Below are 16,138 nucleotides of genomic sequence, written 5' to 3' on the forward strand. Positions count from 1 at the left end.
TCATCTTAAAATTTAATCTTCAAGCACTAGAGTAATAAAAAGTAAATTTAACCTCCATGACTAGAAACCAGTTTTTGAAAGCTTTCATCAGAAGGACCTTTGCCCAATCTAATGGTTTTCTTAAAACCCCAAGTCTTTATTTAATTTGAATAACACACATTTTTTTCTGTACATATCCCAACTGTTTCCATAACCAAATGATTAGACTTCCACAGTTGTGTACAAATATTTCTCTCTCTTCCCTACCCTCTCTTAAGTTCAAACAAGCCTTGAACTTAACAACTTGAGTGCCTCAGCCTCCAGAGTGCTTGAATCTTAGGTATGTGCTGCTGCACCTGGCAGCCTTTGCTTGTCAACACATTTTATACATATCTCCTGGGGGGCTGAGGGTTGGGGGAAGAACAGCATCAATCAAGTAAACTAATGTAATTATTAATCCCTGAGTAGTAGGATATTTTCAAAGAGTAAAGGCTTGCAAATCTGTTGACCAGGGTTTTCAGAGTGTAGTTTAGAACACGCTTAGGTCTTCAGAGAGCAATCTGAGTCTGGAGACTACCTTCATTATCATTTTACTATAGATCTACAAAAGTTGTAACAAAGTTAGCCTGTAGAACCTATTCTTTATTTTTATTTATTTGTTTGTTTGTTTATTTTTGGAAATACAGGGACGAAATGTATACACCTTGTACACACAATTCTCTTGCCTTGGAACTGGGGATTTTAATGTACACACACACACACACACACACACACACACAAAAGGCTGTTAAATGTTTTCTTATAAAACCTGTTCCAAACTTTACTGATGTTCACCTTAATATGCATCTTCAGATGGCATGTTCTACACTTTATGATAAGCAGTTTTTAATATATGCACATATGTGCATACAAAATTATTCATTTAATGATAGGGTGGTGTAAAGAGGAGGTTAAGAAATGTTAAGACAGAAAATATAAAGCAATTACTATTCCTGAGACAGTCTTAAAATAAATTTCATCCAGAACCAGTTCATTTTATGAAAGCACACAAATGCTCTTTTTCTTGCTAAGTCATTATAGAACAGCAACTTTCTTTTTGCAGCAACCCTTTTAACTTTGTAGCCATGTTCTTAAATGCCAGCACCTTAAAAACTTCATCAGCCAACCCAAAACAAAAATTCAGCACAAAGTCCCCAATGTTGGCTTTCTACTCCAGCCTGCACTTAAAAAGACAAAGCCCAAAACTAGTAAACAGCAGTGACTAAAACGCCACTGTGATGCCCTGATTTAATTTACTACCCTGGCCCCAAGGATCATTTAGCCATCCTTTAAGAATGCTCAAACCACCATGAAAGGCTGAAATGGGAACCACCAAACCCCTCTCCACCTGGATGAACATTCCACAGTGGTGATGGAGTTAAATTCTAAGGTAAGTTAAGAAAACAGAACAGCATTAAGGAGGCTGAATGCTCCATGTCTCAAAGGCATTTGGTGGTTAGGCTTTTTGTAGGAAAAGGTGGGGGTAGGAATAAAAGATAATGAGACTTTGGGGCAGACCAAACTGATGATTCTTCTGCTTAGAACCATCTGCCAAGCATATTTTCCTCATTATGTTGTTTACATAAATAAAATAGTCCCTTGCTATGTTGAAAAAAGTATGTGGGCATGTAGAAAACTGAGTTCTTTAATTTGCCTACATAATGTAGGCAGTAAAAACTACTCAGGAAACTCATTCATCTGGTCAAATAAAAAACAAGAGGTATTTGGCACTTTAATAAACAATTTTAAGTTTAAGCACCCATTTAAAGCAAAAAACAAACAAAAACAAAACACCAAGATAAAAAGAAAAGTCTTAATACTAAAAATTATGTATGTTAACATATACACAAACAGAAAAAGAAGGGTAAAATCTTCAAACTTTTTTCTTTAAAGGTTTCCTTTTGCTTAAAAGACTTCCTAATTTCTTTACCCTGTCATGCTAATAGAATTTCATGGACAGGCTAATTGGCAGCAAGGGGGTGGGGTATGTCTGTGTGATTTCATACAATTAAGCAGGCCATTCCTCACGTTGAAAGCTAAAGTTGCCTCGGAAACACTGCTGCTTCTGTGGTCATCTAATTTCACCTCTTTTGTCCCACAAGACCAAGCTTTGGGGAGGCATCATTTATTTTCAGGCCTTTCCACTGGGCTTCAGCGATCAACTAGTAATACTGTGGACACACACTTCTAATGGCCTATGTTTTGAAACTGAGTCTAATCTAATGGCGTAGGGCCCAAACTCCTTTTCTAGCACAGCCATTAAAGGATGTAGGTTATTGCTGTTGTCACCATTGATATTTGTCATTGTAATGTAATTAGGGCCCTAAAATGATGCATTACAGCCCTTGGCACAGCTTCTATTAAAATCTTTTCTTCTGTTCACTGAACTGCGACCTGCTTTCTGATGAATAACAGACAGACAGCTTTAGGCTAAGAAGCAGATTCATCAAAGAAGTATTTTTCAGCTTTAGGGAAGAGAAAAAGACAACCTAGGAGAAAAAGCCACAATACACATTTGAAATCATCTGACCACTTGAAATTCTGATTGCATCTGATGAATCTGGCTTAGACAATATATTTCCACTCTTTGAATCACATGGTTAATCAGGACTCTAATCTGCTATCCATCAGCCTATGCCAGTTCTTTGGCTTCCAATCAAATTTATAGGTGATGTAGGTCATGCATCCCTGAGCAATGCATTCACAGATAGCCCATTGAAAAAGGCAAAGAGGCTGAAATACTGTTCGTTGTTAGAATTACTGGATGTTATTATACTGTCTGATGCTTTACAGGCGCTGCTAAACTACTGCCTTTAATACCCATGATACTCCAAATCAGCATTAACAGTCCTAGTAAGAGGACAATTGCTCATATCAAAAGATGACAAAAAGACCCTCATACTCTGTCAAGTACACCAAACAATATTTGACATCTTACCTATTCATAAAGATATACATTTAAGAAAAGCAATTAATGGGGCTGAAGAAATAGCTTGACCCTTAAAAATGCTTGCGAAGTCCAAAGTTCTATTCCCAGCATCCACATTTGGCAGGTGACAAGGGCCTGTTAACTACAGTTCAAAAGGATCAGACATCTCTTCTGTACACATTGGCCCTTCCACAAATATATGAATACATACATCAGGCTCATACTAGTAAAATTTCCTTCAAATTTTTAATAAAAAATTAAGTTTGACATATTGTCCTATCCGCAATTCACCACTATTTCTTTTTATTTTCTATGTTTGTATCACATTCCAATAAAAAGATTCAATAAAAATAACCATCTTCCCTGTTTAAAAACCAAACCAAAACAAACAAAAAAAGCCATTTTGTTTTGGCAAAACACCTTAGAAAAAGTGACAACAAAAAAGGCATTTTATGAAAACCCCTTGACTATGCACTCAACTCCTGGTAATATGTGCCATCATGCTAACTCTAGAGAAGAGATGAAGAATAGGAGAGAAGGGTCACCAGCCTAACAATGGAGGAAACACGGAAGAAATCTCAAGTCACTCATTTTACATCTTATACACAGCCAAAATTTATTAAGCATCTTACATCATGAATAAGATTTTTTTGAGGGGGCAAGGTAATAAGGCTTTTTAAAATTTTTAATCTATTTGTTAATTTATTTATTTTGGATTTTGGGGACAGGCTCTGGCTAAATTAGCCCTGGCTGTCCTGGAATTCACTATGCAGAACAGGCTGAAGAAGACTGCTTTTAAGAGCTACCCATCCTGCTTCCTACAAGAGAACTGTCTGCATATTCAATGCATATTACATTGACAATATGAAAGTGTCAATTACACAACTTTTTTTTTTTTTAACTTCTCCACACTTCCCTCGGTGAGTTACACTGAAACAACGTCTCTACTAATGTCAATAAAGCAATGTTAACCTGGTTCATGTTTTGAACACATTTGTATGCCATTTTACTGCATGGTGAAGTGTGCTATCCAGTGCCAACACACAACTTGGTTAATTGAACATTTTCAAGTACCCCATTTGTCCTAACAAGATACACAGTACTATTGGTGGTGTTTCTGCAGCAATATGCAGGATGATGTCCTTAAGAGAGAACAGAGTCTCTACATCTCATGAAACTATTTCTATCTGCCTCTAAAAGTCTTATGAAAACTCTCAGCAAGTGTTAAATTGTGCCCCCCCCCTTACTTTTGAGCTTTCCAAAAGTATTTCTTTAAAGGAAACCTCAGATAGTCACCTATTACCATCTTACCTGAACTTTGGTATTATATTTAATATTGCTCCAGCATCAAGAGGGATCAAAAGAATGCTATTATTCAGGGAAAGATTAATGATCCTTGTGCTTGACATTCAGTAAGTCATACAAGGTCAAATCACTGCAGTTCTCAAGTTTGAAAAAACAATGTAACTAATGTTATCAGTTGTGCTCAGCCCCCCCCCCCCCCCCCAGAGAAAGGACAGGGAATACAGAAAGAGGGTTGAGAGGGAAAAGTGGGGGTTCAGGAGGAGCCAGCAAGGAAAATTAGCTTCTCTAGTACTTTAACCTAAGTTTTCATAGAATAGGGTAGAGCTAGTTGAGAACCTGATAACCTATGTTCACCAAGCTCTTGACATGCTTCTGCCCTCAACACTCTCCTTCCAGTATCACAGCAAGTAAAGTCAACTACTTTGTTCCTTTTCCTTCCATAAATATACTGGGGCCTTTGAATGCTAATTTACAAGTATACATTTTCACACTTAGGCATAGGGATAAATACTCTTTGTGACAACAAATGGAAATAATACAGCTTCATTTTTCTCCAACAGGACTATGATCAAATTATGTGAGAAATACCCAAAAGTGAAGAATTTTGAAAGCAGGAATAAATAAAACCAACTCATGGTGCTTATCAAGGTCTCACAGGGATGACTGTATTGTAAATCCATCAAAGCAACAAGCCATTCTCTTAGGGGAAAATCATGCCAGATGATTTGGTCATTTCTTCCTGGTTATACCCAGGTATGTCAAACTTGGAGGCCACAGGCTAAAAACCACACAGATCCCAAGACAGCTATGAATGAAAATGAAGCCCAACACATTTATAGATAAAATCATGTTTCAGTGCCAAAAGGTTGGACAATACCCTGGTTAGGTTAGACCTTTATCGTATTCTTCTTTTTTTTAAAAATACTTCTACACCTATGGCTATATTCCTGAGAATTTATTTTCCTCTCAACACTAGCATAATCTTTTATAATGTCTTTATGCTCCCTCTTATTACCTGAAATTTCAACTATTTGAAGCCATCAATGACATTTAATATATCGGAAGGCATGCAAAAACTGTTATGGAAGAGCTAGAACACATCAATGTACCAAACATAAAGGACTGTCCATCTACAAGACCTACTCACATTATAATTTGGTTTGTCTGCCTTTCTGGCACGTATCTTTTCTGACATTTAGGAGGTCATGTCATTTAAAAAGAATAAGACATATAGTCTCACTGGACAGGAAAAATGCAAATTCATTCTGGATGACTTCTGAATTGTGAGTCAAGATTAAAGTTTCCATTCTGAATTCTTGGCAGGATATGTGATTTAAAAGATTATTTAGAAACAGAATGCAGATGTAGCTTAGCCTCCTTCTAATATTGCTTGCAGCAGATTACTGATCAACTGAGCCTTTGGCATTCAGCACATCTGCTAAAGGATACACTAGGAGAGTATTTTGTATTCACAGTTCAGAATAAATTCTAGAATATTACCTAAAATAAATCAGTTTGGTTACAACAGTCCATAGAAAGGCCTTAGTCATGCTGCAGCATCACAGGGCTCATAGGAAGTAAAAGAACAGCTCCTAATAATTCAATGTGCAGTGGGTCCTGGGAACTACACATGATACAGTATATTCACTTCATATCTATTAAAACACTGTTCAAAAAAATAGACTATGAGAGCCAGGCTGGAGGAACCATGGACACAGCTGCAGCACAATACTTCCAAGAAATGCTGCAGTGATGCTTGTTGCATGAGCCTTGAACATCGATCACAGGTAAACTAACTTAGAATTCTATTTTCTGGTACCCAAACAAGCTCCTTGATGTACTTGACAAACCTGTTTGAATATGCTCTTGTTCAATGTTTTAAAAATTAGAAAAAAATTTTGTCAACAAAAAAATATCTTGCCTAATTTTTGTTCTTTTTGTTGGAGTATTGTGTTCTACCCAAAAGGAACTCTCACTCACTAACTCCTCATCCAAGCTTCTTTCAACAATTCATGCTAGGGTGATCAATCCCTTCTCCCCTGGGGAAGCCATCTAAAACATACTGGCCCAAAACTTAAGCAGCAAAAAGGAAGTCTCATTCAACAAATTGAGATGCACCTTGTCCAAGTAACCATAAAACCCACAAATATGCCAAGTAATCTGGGTTCTAGAGACTTTTATGTGGTGTGTATATGTATGTATTTTTTCAATACTCCACAAGGTAAGTTGAGAAAAGCAAAGGTAAAAACTATTGTCTATTAGTGCTTCTATAATCTAAGTTACTTTTAGAATGCACAGTCATCCTTGTCCATGAGAGATTTGTGAGAACCTCCACAGATATCAAATCTAAAGATGCATATTATTCATAAAATGTATTTGAGTAGAACCCACATGTACCCTCTTGCTATAACACCAAACAGAATGTAAATACAATATAAATAGCTTTAATGCACTTTTATTGTTTAGTAAATAATGATGGATAAACATGTGGTTAGTACAGACACATTTCTCCCAAATACACTGAATCTGTAGTTGGCTGAACACACATAAATGGAACCATGCACATAGAGGACTGACTGTATTTCAAGTTATTTTTAAATTACAGCATGCATGAGATTTATGATAGTTAAACACATGCACCTTAGTAAAGGCCTAAACCATGAATAAATTACTGCCTTTTTATTCATTCAACAAGTAGTTATTAACTGCCTACTTACTATTACCAGAACGCTTAGGTGCTGAGTGGAGACATGAGTGAAGTGAATAAGACAATCCCTGCTGTCCTGAAGTTCAAACATAGGGGTGGAGACAAAGACAAGTACATAGACATACAAAATATAATTTCAGGTATTTAAAGTTATCTATAAAGAAGACAATCCTAGGATAAGAGGGAGTCTGGTTTGGGTAAGTTAATCAAGAAAGGACCAAAGGAAGTGATTTCAAAGTTGAAACATGGCTGATAATACCATCTCTCAAAGCAGTTTCTACACCACACCTTGCACAAGTTATTAACAAGTACATACAAAATGCTCTCTGAGCACATGGACTCACTCTGCCTAAACAAAATTAAACAGCTTTCTTCCCTATCAGACATCTCAATTGTCAGTATTAGTTTAATATCTTTGGAATGAAATACACAAAAAGCAATATTACTGAAACATCCTTGACTATGGAACCCTAAAAGCCCTCCAACAGACAATATTCTCAGGAAACAGCTGGTTAGCGATTTCACAAACCAGACCTCACCCTAGATATATTAGCTCAAAAACTCCAAGAGTAAGATCCGGGAACCAGTGCTCCATTTTAAAATTCTCTGGGTAATTCTATAACATACAGGTAGGACTGAAACTAAAACTATTATGTTAGAATACAGAATACACGCAGTAAAAGTCAATGGAAAGGGATGCAGAAGCAGTCTGTCTAGTGTGATCTGGTCAGGTAGGCCTTCAATGCCATACTCCAAAGCTTGAATTTAACTTGGTAAGTAGCAAATATCTACCAGGAACATTTCTAGGAAAGTGGTAGCAAATTATAAGAATGTTAATATATCTCAATATCTTTAGGGTTCTAGCCCTCTTCTTGCCACAGATTACATTTGGATGGCTATGGAAAAAAAAAAAAGAGAGAGATAGTAAACATTAAACATACTACAAGAGAAAAATGAACATTAAAAGATAATTTAGAGCAAGAACAAAATTCTCAAAGCACCCCTAACATAAGAAATGAAACAATATGATTTCAGATATTGGCTTTCACTCTGAGTTAGCAGCTGTGGCACACAGTGTAGTGGATGCAGAAGGCTCTGACCCCATGAGGTGGTTACAGTCCAGCAAGGAAGATCAAACAGAAACAAACACAAAAAGTCAGGCCTAGTGGTGCAGGCCTGTAGTCTCAGGTACTAATGAGGCTGAAGCAGGAACATCTTAAGTTCCAGGATATAAAACAGAAAGAGAGCTTGGGTCATACAGTTTATTTAACTGGTAATGTGTTTTTGTCTATCACAGGCAGAGCCCAGGGTTCAATCTCCCACTCTGGGAGGAAAAGGTTAAGAATAGTGGGGGAAAAGATCCCTTATGTGAAACATAGTTAAGTCCTCAATCTTTAATAATTTTCTACTATTCTTTCAAATTCCATGTCTGAAAGACGAAGATAGAAGGCAGGGCAAGAAAATATCAGTCTAAAAGGGGAAGCCTGCCACACCAGCCTAGCACATTCATAGCACAGGAAAAGTGGTGGCAGCAGATGTGGCTAGAAGTGGTTTAGACAGCCTAGGGGCTAGGTCTGTTCCCACCAGGTTAAGACCACTTAGACATTGCTGTACTCACAAGAGTGATCCTAAATCTGATGGCAAGGAGAGCTGCATCAGGATACACTAATCATCCTAACAAAGAGAGCCAGTTTTGTGCAGGGAATGTCACTTAATGCTCAGAGCAATGTAAGAGTTTGACTCTTGTACCTATTTTAAGATAAGAACAGTAAAGTGTTAAAAAGAAATAATCAAAAAGATAGCCAGAGAGAAAGAAATGCTAAGCAGGAATAACAGGGGGTAGATTCTAGAAAACCTGTGGTCTGGATGCATAGTGTAGCTAATGAGTAAGAAGGAAATGCAGAGATCTGGTCCTCCCTCTGATTACTTCCTGCCTGCAGAAACTGGGTAGACAGGTTAGTTGACTTCTTAAGCTCACCAGACCTCAAGCAGGCTTGTGGGGGAGGATAACTTTTGGAAACACGTTGGGTTTAAGTACCTATGAGACACTCAAAGGAGAAAGACAACAAAAAGGAAGGCAAATAAAACATCAGAGAGGAGAGCAGGCCATACTGAGAATGCTGGCAGATAAAACATGACCAGAAAGAGACAGCAAAGGTTACTAGTAAAGACAGTCAAGAAGCAAGCCAACAGTGTCTGTGACACAAAGGTCTAATGGATAATAATGGTAACCAGAGTGACAATAAGGCAAGGATACACATTGCATGGAGAGAGTCATGTGTAGCTGGACTGGATTTGGACAACAGAAGGAGTCTATAAAACAAAAAAACAAAACAAAAAAAAAAAAAAAGCCTGAATGTAAATAAATATCAAGGCAGGGAAATCAAAGGTTTGTGTCAAGGTTTGTTTTGCAGAATAGTTATGGAAAGGAATGGGAACAACTCAGCCTAAAGTGACTATACAACATTCTGAAAACACAGCAGATATAAATCATCAGCTATGAATTCCCAGATCTGCAAGTGATTTTCTAATTAGTAATGTAGCTGATCCATGACTAAGTAAACTCTCAAGCGATTCCAAACTCCATTTCCACAACTTTGAAATGAGAAGAGTTGCCCCAGATATGATTGGCAGAGTACCTATGCAGATTGGTGTATGAATAAAATCCTTTAAGGAAAATAGTTGCTTTAGAACAGAACTATTAGGTAGTATAATAAATTGTGTGGCTATATTGTTAGATATTGATTGAAGCTCGGGGTTCTTTCAATTCTCAATTAAGAAAGTATCCATCACTAATTTATATAGGGAAGGGATGTAGAGCTCAGGAGTCTAAGGAAAAATCTAAGGTAGCAGAAGATTCAGATTCACTGGTACAATAATAGCAAACAGAAAGACAAGCGCTTCCTCAACTGACTAGGAGTGAGGTCACAGGCCAGCTCCAGAAAATTTGCTGTCTCTCCATTTTGGTGCACTATGACCCAGAAAAGACATTCTTAGTATTTATATTCTGCTACTGACAAAGGATCTCTCTTCTGTTTTCTCAGTAAACAGATATCTGCCCTGGGTGCAGTAAAACTTATACATAGCAGTAAGGAGGAACAGCAGCTCCCGGGTGCAGAAGGGAGTGTTGGGATAGATTTTAAAATTTCTCTGATGATAACATGGTCCTAAAATTTAGGACTACAGAATAAAAGAGTTATAGACATGTTCTTTTCATTGAGTAGATGGATTAAAAAGTGGGGGGAAGAAGAAACCCCCACACTCCTGGTTAGCAGGACAATAAAGAGGTTTAGGGCCAGGATGTAAATCAGTTACTGTTTAATTCATGTGGTTGGGTTTTTCTTGTTTTCGTTTTAATGATAAAGATACTGACCATAAAAGAAGTTGCATGTTCACTTATATTCCAGTACAAGTTCCTTATCTCATTGCCCAGTTTTATCAAATGTCCACAGAGCTGCTACATACAGTCCATGGAGCATGCTCTGGGTAACTCTACACCACAGTAACAGTCCTCAATCCAAAACTGTAACTTCTTCAACCTTAAATATTAGTTTATGTGTCTTCATGGCAGCAAGCTTCTCCAACACAGCCTTAAGAAATTGAACATTTCTTACCTTCCTTCTTGACTTACAGAAGTTAAATGGCCACAGCTAGAATACTACTTAAGAACCAAGTGAGTAAAGTCATTCAGGAGTCTACTAGATCTCACTGCTCACTAGGCTAGGGTTGAACCACAAATCATAAACAGTATTTTCTTACTGAATACTATGAGACATTGAAAATAACATGAAATTTAAGATTAGAATAGCCTGGATATTGGAACTAGCATGAATATATAAGTATGTTTGAACTTCTGCAATAAAATATACTTCTAAATTGGTGTGCATTAACTTATACTTAATAAATCCTCCAAAATGATTCTTTTTTTTTTTTTTTTTCTAATTACTTACCCCAAAATGATTCTAAGAATTTACAGGTCAATCTGAGAAATATACCAAAATAAAAAGGGTATTTGGAAGTGACAGTTTAGTAGAGGGTCTTAGTGAACAAAGAAGTGGGGGAAAAAATGAAAAACCACACCTTTGGGTCATTGGGTCAGGAATCTCATCACCAACCTACATATATACAAAGCAAAAATCCACAAGGAAGTGCCTCTAGGACCTCTAGGGAACCAATATTTACAGGTTTCAAGCCCCTTACACAAAAGGGTCTAGCACTTACATATGAACTATGCACATCCTCCTATAAACTCTAACACACTATTTCAGGTATTCATGTCTGAAACCTAACTTGTGAATTCACCAAGGAACATAGGCTCATCTGTCGGTGTATAGTGGGAGAATGCATAGTCCTGGTCTTCGGCCTTTGCCTGGTCCGCAGAAACCTTTGTTAGCTTGTTGAAATCCTGTTAATATATAATTTCCTTTAATATTACTTTCTATAGCAAAAGGAAAGAATATAAGCCCTATCTTTAAAGAACTCAATCTAACATAGACTGAAAAGAATGAAGACATTACTGTATTTGTAGAAAGCATCCAGAAGGATAGAGCTCAGCATACACAGGAAAACATTTCTATGTCATTACATTCAATTGGCCCCAAATTAACACTAGCTCTATGTGGTATTGATAGAATTGTAAAGCTGTGGTCAGATTTGGAGAAGACATCCACACCCCAAAAAGCAACGTATGTTTCTGACAGTTACAACAGACTACATGACAGAGCAGTAAAACCACACCCCACTTCCACGTCGGACTAGATCTGTGGCTTCATGCCATCAAGCAATATTTTGGTTTACCAAAATGTTCTCTATGGGCTTCCTAATTTCATGTGTATTCAACTTTTCTTATTATAACTGTTAAATTTTCACTCAACTACAGAAGCTTGACCTTAATAACTATCAAAGGATACAGTAACACTTTAAAACGTAATGCATGGCCCATATTGAGGGGAGGGGTTAAACGGACACAAATAATTTATGCTTATTATAATTTAACTAATCAGGAATATAATAAAAATCAGAAATAATTATTTCTTTTGAAACATAGTAATTCTGCAAATGAATTTAGACTCAGCTTCATATTTACTAAAATCCTCACAACAGAAAAAGGAATTACTCACCTATCCAAGGTTGTTAGTCAAAGGACATCAGAATTAAAACAAAACATAAGAAATAAAACATATAAATTTCAATGGCTGATAAAGAATTTAGAGAATCTCTCTAAAGAGGAAAAAGTTAAAACTGAAATTATTTAAAATTTATTCTATCAATACAATAATTATGTCAACAATCACCCAAAAAAAAAAAAAAATGATTCACAGAAACTTATAAAGTCACCCAGTGGCCAAATGCTTTCCTTAAAAGGAAATATTTCCCAAACCACTGTCCACAAAGGATTGCCTAGCTAATACTTTTGTGGTCTGGGTATAGAATACAAGCACTAACAGTAGAATCCTGGAAGCCTACACAAGAGCAGACTCAGCACTTCGAGAAATTCAAAACAAATTCTTCCTTCCTTTCACACCTTCTTCCTAAGCACTCATACTGCAATACATCTGACACTTGTTTTTCCCCATTAATATCTCTCTGTTAATAATGTCCCATGCTTTTCCCACCTTGTAGAGGACAGTGTCTTGGGTCCTTCTGCAAAGTTCTACCATAACCTTGACTACTATACCACATTCCCTCCTTTCTCCTCTTACTACCACTCCTCTATCAACCCAACCTCTTCAATGCTGTCTCTCTATTCACATGGCTACAATCAACATTTACTGATGTTTACTCTTGGACCCTAAGCTAGGTGCAGAGAACAGCATACTAACAAAATAGATGTGGTCCTGGGTTTTCATGTGACTGTCTCTTTATTTTTCCTTCAACAGTCCAAGCACTCTTTCTAGCATGTGAGACCTTCAATAATAAACACATCCTTAACCAACTCTTACCACTCTCTTGTCTATCATTGGAAAAGCTAACCACAGCCTGAACAGGCACAGAACATTCTCGATTCTGTGACTCCCACTTAGAATCTTTACCATTCTATTCCCCTGCTTAAGGGGTTTTGCTCCTTAAAATTCATCTACCACATTCCATAACAGCACCCTAATAGCCCCAGACCACAAAGATGACCTCCTCCACATTTTCTATCACAAGTATCTCCATTGTACTGTTTACATTGATCCAAGAGAAAAGATAGAATTTTCTAAGGTAAGCCGTCTTACTTCTAGGTCTCAAAGCACCATCTAAGTGGCAGTATGAGGCTAAGTAACTGTTGTTTGAAAAAATATAAAAAGCTATCATATCTTTGATGTACCCAGGACTATAATCTCTTACCAAATAATTCTTCCAACCAAGAAATAATGTAACCCTATAAAGCGAGGTTTTTTTTCATGTTTGTAAGTTACAAACTTAACTTTTACAAATTCAATCCTAGACTTTTGGATTTAAGAAGCTAACTATGTCAATTTATAAAGATGATTTCTGAGTATTCCCTAAGCAAGGCAATACAGCAATAACCTACACAGTCAATATTTTGTTACGTATTTTAAGTATCAAGATATGCTTTGAGGTATCCAGGAGGATGGCATAGTCACATGTAAGTAACAGTGAACCTTCAAATAAATAAAAAGGAAACAGTAACAGTAAGGAATGTCAAATACCAAAGAAAGCAGGGGACTGAGAAGTACAATTTACAGGCAGGGATATGCGCTATTTTACCAAATCACATCTCCAACTGAAACAAACAAACAAAAATCCTTCAAACTCTTGCTTAAAGTAATAAAAAAATTCTATCCATTTCACTTCTAGCTAGTTAAAAGCAGAACCTTACCAGACCAGCTAGAGCAATTATTTGGAAATGAGGATTTTATACAGAAATGTGCTACTATTTGTGACCCAGCTCGATCCAAATTTACCACTCCTGTTAGAACTGCAGGGTTCATTCTATACACAACCCAGAAGAGGCCTTTTTACTTAAGGTATTTTGAAAATTTGAGAACCCTAAATAAGCATATACCTCATACCTCTATATCCACAAAATAAATAGATAAATAATAAAAAATATAAATAAAACAATAAAGTAACTGTGAAATTGTTAGTTTTTACTGGCCATTTTAGGTCAAGTGTAATTTAAGTCTCCCATATTCATAGCACAATACAGTGGAATTTACAGGACAGAAAAAAAGTAAAATGCTCACGAGTTTGCCAGGCAGTGCATGCCTATGACCTCAACACTTGGGAGACAGATGGATATCTGAGTTGCAGGCCATCCTGGTCTACAGAGGAAGTTCCAGGACAACCAAGGATACACAGAGAAACCCTGTGGAGGGTGGGGCGACACCTCTCGAGCTCAATGTTATCGTTACTATTGCCATGATGAAACACCATGACCAAAGGCAACTTAAGAGAGAAAAGGGTCCATTTCACTCACAGTTCCACACAGCAGGTTATCATCAAAGCAGAAAGGGTAAGAAGGCAATCAGGGTAGACCATGTAGGCAAGAGCTGATGAAGAGGCCATGGAAGGACATTGCCTACTGGCTTGCTCATCATGGCTTGTCCAGCTTTCTTATAGAACCCAGATCACCAGCCCAAGGGTGGCACCATCCACAATGGGCTGGGCCCTTTTCCATCAATCACTAACAAAGAAATGCCCTATAGCCAGATCTTATGGAGGCATTTTCTCAGTTGAGGTTCCCTCCTTTCAGATAACTCTAGTTTTGTGTGACATTGACATTCACCATGTTTTAGATTTAATTATTTATAGAAAAAACTCAGGATTCCATTTCATTTCATTAGGACTGGACAAAGTCAACTATAATGTACTTTACCCTAAGCAGAACATCAGTGAAACAATAAAAAAGCTATTTTGCAGCAAGATGTGTCCTAATCCCTCTGCTAGGGCAAACTAAGCAAAGGGGTCTACCGGTTTCTTAGCTGGCCCAATTTACAATATATATCTTGGTACTACCCAGGCTGGCATCCCAAGAGAATTACTGGAATGACTGAAAAATCAATCTTTCTGAAAACTAACCTAAAAAGGGTAATGGTAATTCTAGTGCTATCAATGAAAAAACATTCCATCTTGCATAACAGCAACACAATGACCATCTGGAGGTTTCTTGATAGAAATCAAGAATCCAACAAGAAGCTGAAGAAGGTCTCTACTCTTGAAAGGATTTTATTACCTTCCTTTCTTAGGAAAACAGTGATTACAAAAGATCATGTAATATAACATCTCCATTCAAAACTTATAAACTCCCATCAACTCCGTGGAATAGGGAAAAGAAAAAGACTCAAGACAAGTAGAATTTGAAGGACTCTTCACTAGTCATTCAAAGCTGATTCTTGACCTATCTCTTACTTAAAGAAATCATAATGTGCCCAAACATATCTTAACCCTAATACTACTGAAATTTTAGTGTGGATACCCTTTGTCGTAGGGCCTGTCATATGCACTGCATGATACTAGCAGTATCCAACCTCCACCATCTAGAAGCCAGTCGTACCACTAAATTGTGGCAACCTCAATTACCATCAGATACCACCAAATGTCTCCTGGAGAAAGGCCTTGGTTTGAGACTCCTATTCTGGAGTAGAAGTTCCTGAACTTTTTGTTGAGTCCCATTTTTCTCTCCATATCAGCAAATACTCCCTTAGAGGTCAGGGCATACAATTAACATATAAGTGCCAAGAATCCCATCCCATCCTCACTCCAGATAGACACTCAAAAGTTTTGCAGTCATCTAGCCATTCTCATGTATTTAAAAGGAAAAAAAACAAGAAAAAAGAAAAAAAAGAGAAGGCACTATGCTTTATTTTGCTAGAAATCTCAAACTTCAAAAGAAGAAAAGTATTAAAAATATCCACACCCTGTGATCATAAAACCAGTTACAGAATCTTAAAGAAAAAAAGAGAGGGGAGGGAAGAAGGGAGGGAAGGAGGGAGGGAGGAGAAGGAAGAAATAAGGTAGATCCACTAATTTAGCACACTTGCTTGGATATTGGATGTATAAATAGAAAGATAGATGATAGGTAGGTAGGTAGGTAGGTAGATAGATAGACAGACAGACAGACAAAGACCCTCATCAGATTCTCTATCACTTGTAACATTCAAGCTAGTTGTATATAGAACAAAACAGCAGTCTACCAGGTGCGAAAAACAAAAAACAAAAAAAACTCATAT

The 16,138-nt window shown here is 37.1% G+C and overlaps 1 pseudogene; it reads right to left on the reverse strand.

The window, feature by feature from the left end:
* The window catches only part of LOC127227825 (transducin-like enhancer protein 4), a 123,739-nt pseudogene that overhangs the window by 92,427 nt on the left and 15,174 nt on the right, over nucleotides 1–16,138 (reverse strand).

Source organism: Phodopus roborovskii, unplaced genomic scaffold, assembly GCF_943737965.1.
Source record: "Phodopus roborovskii unplaced genomic scaffold, PHOROB, whole genome shotgun sequence".
Classification (NCBI taxonomy): Eukaryota; Metazoa; Chordata; class Mammalia; order Rodentia; family Cricetidae; genus Phodopus; species Phodopus roborovskii.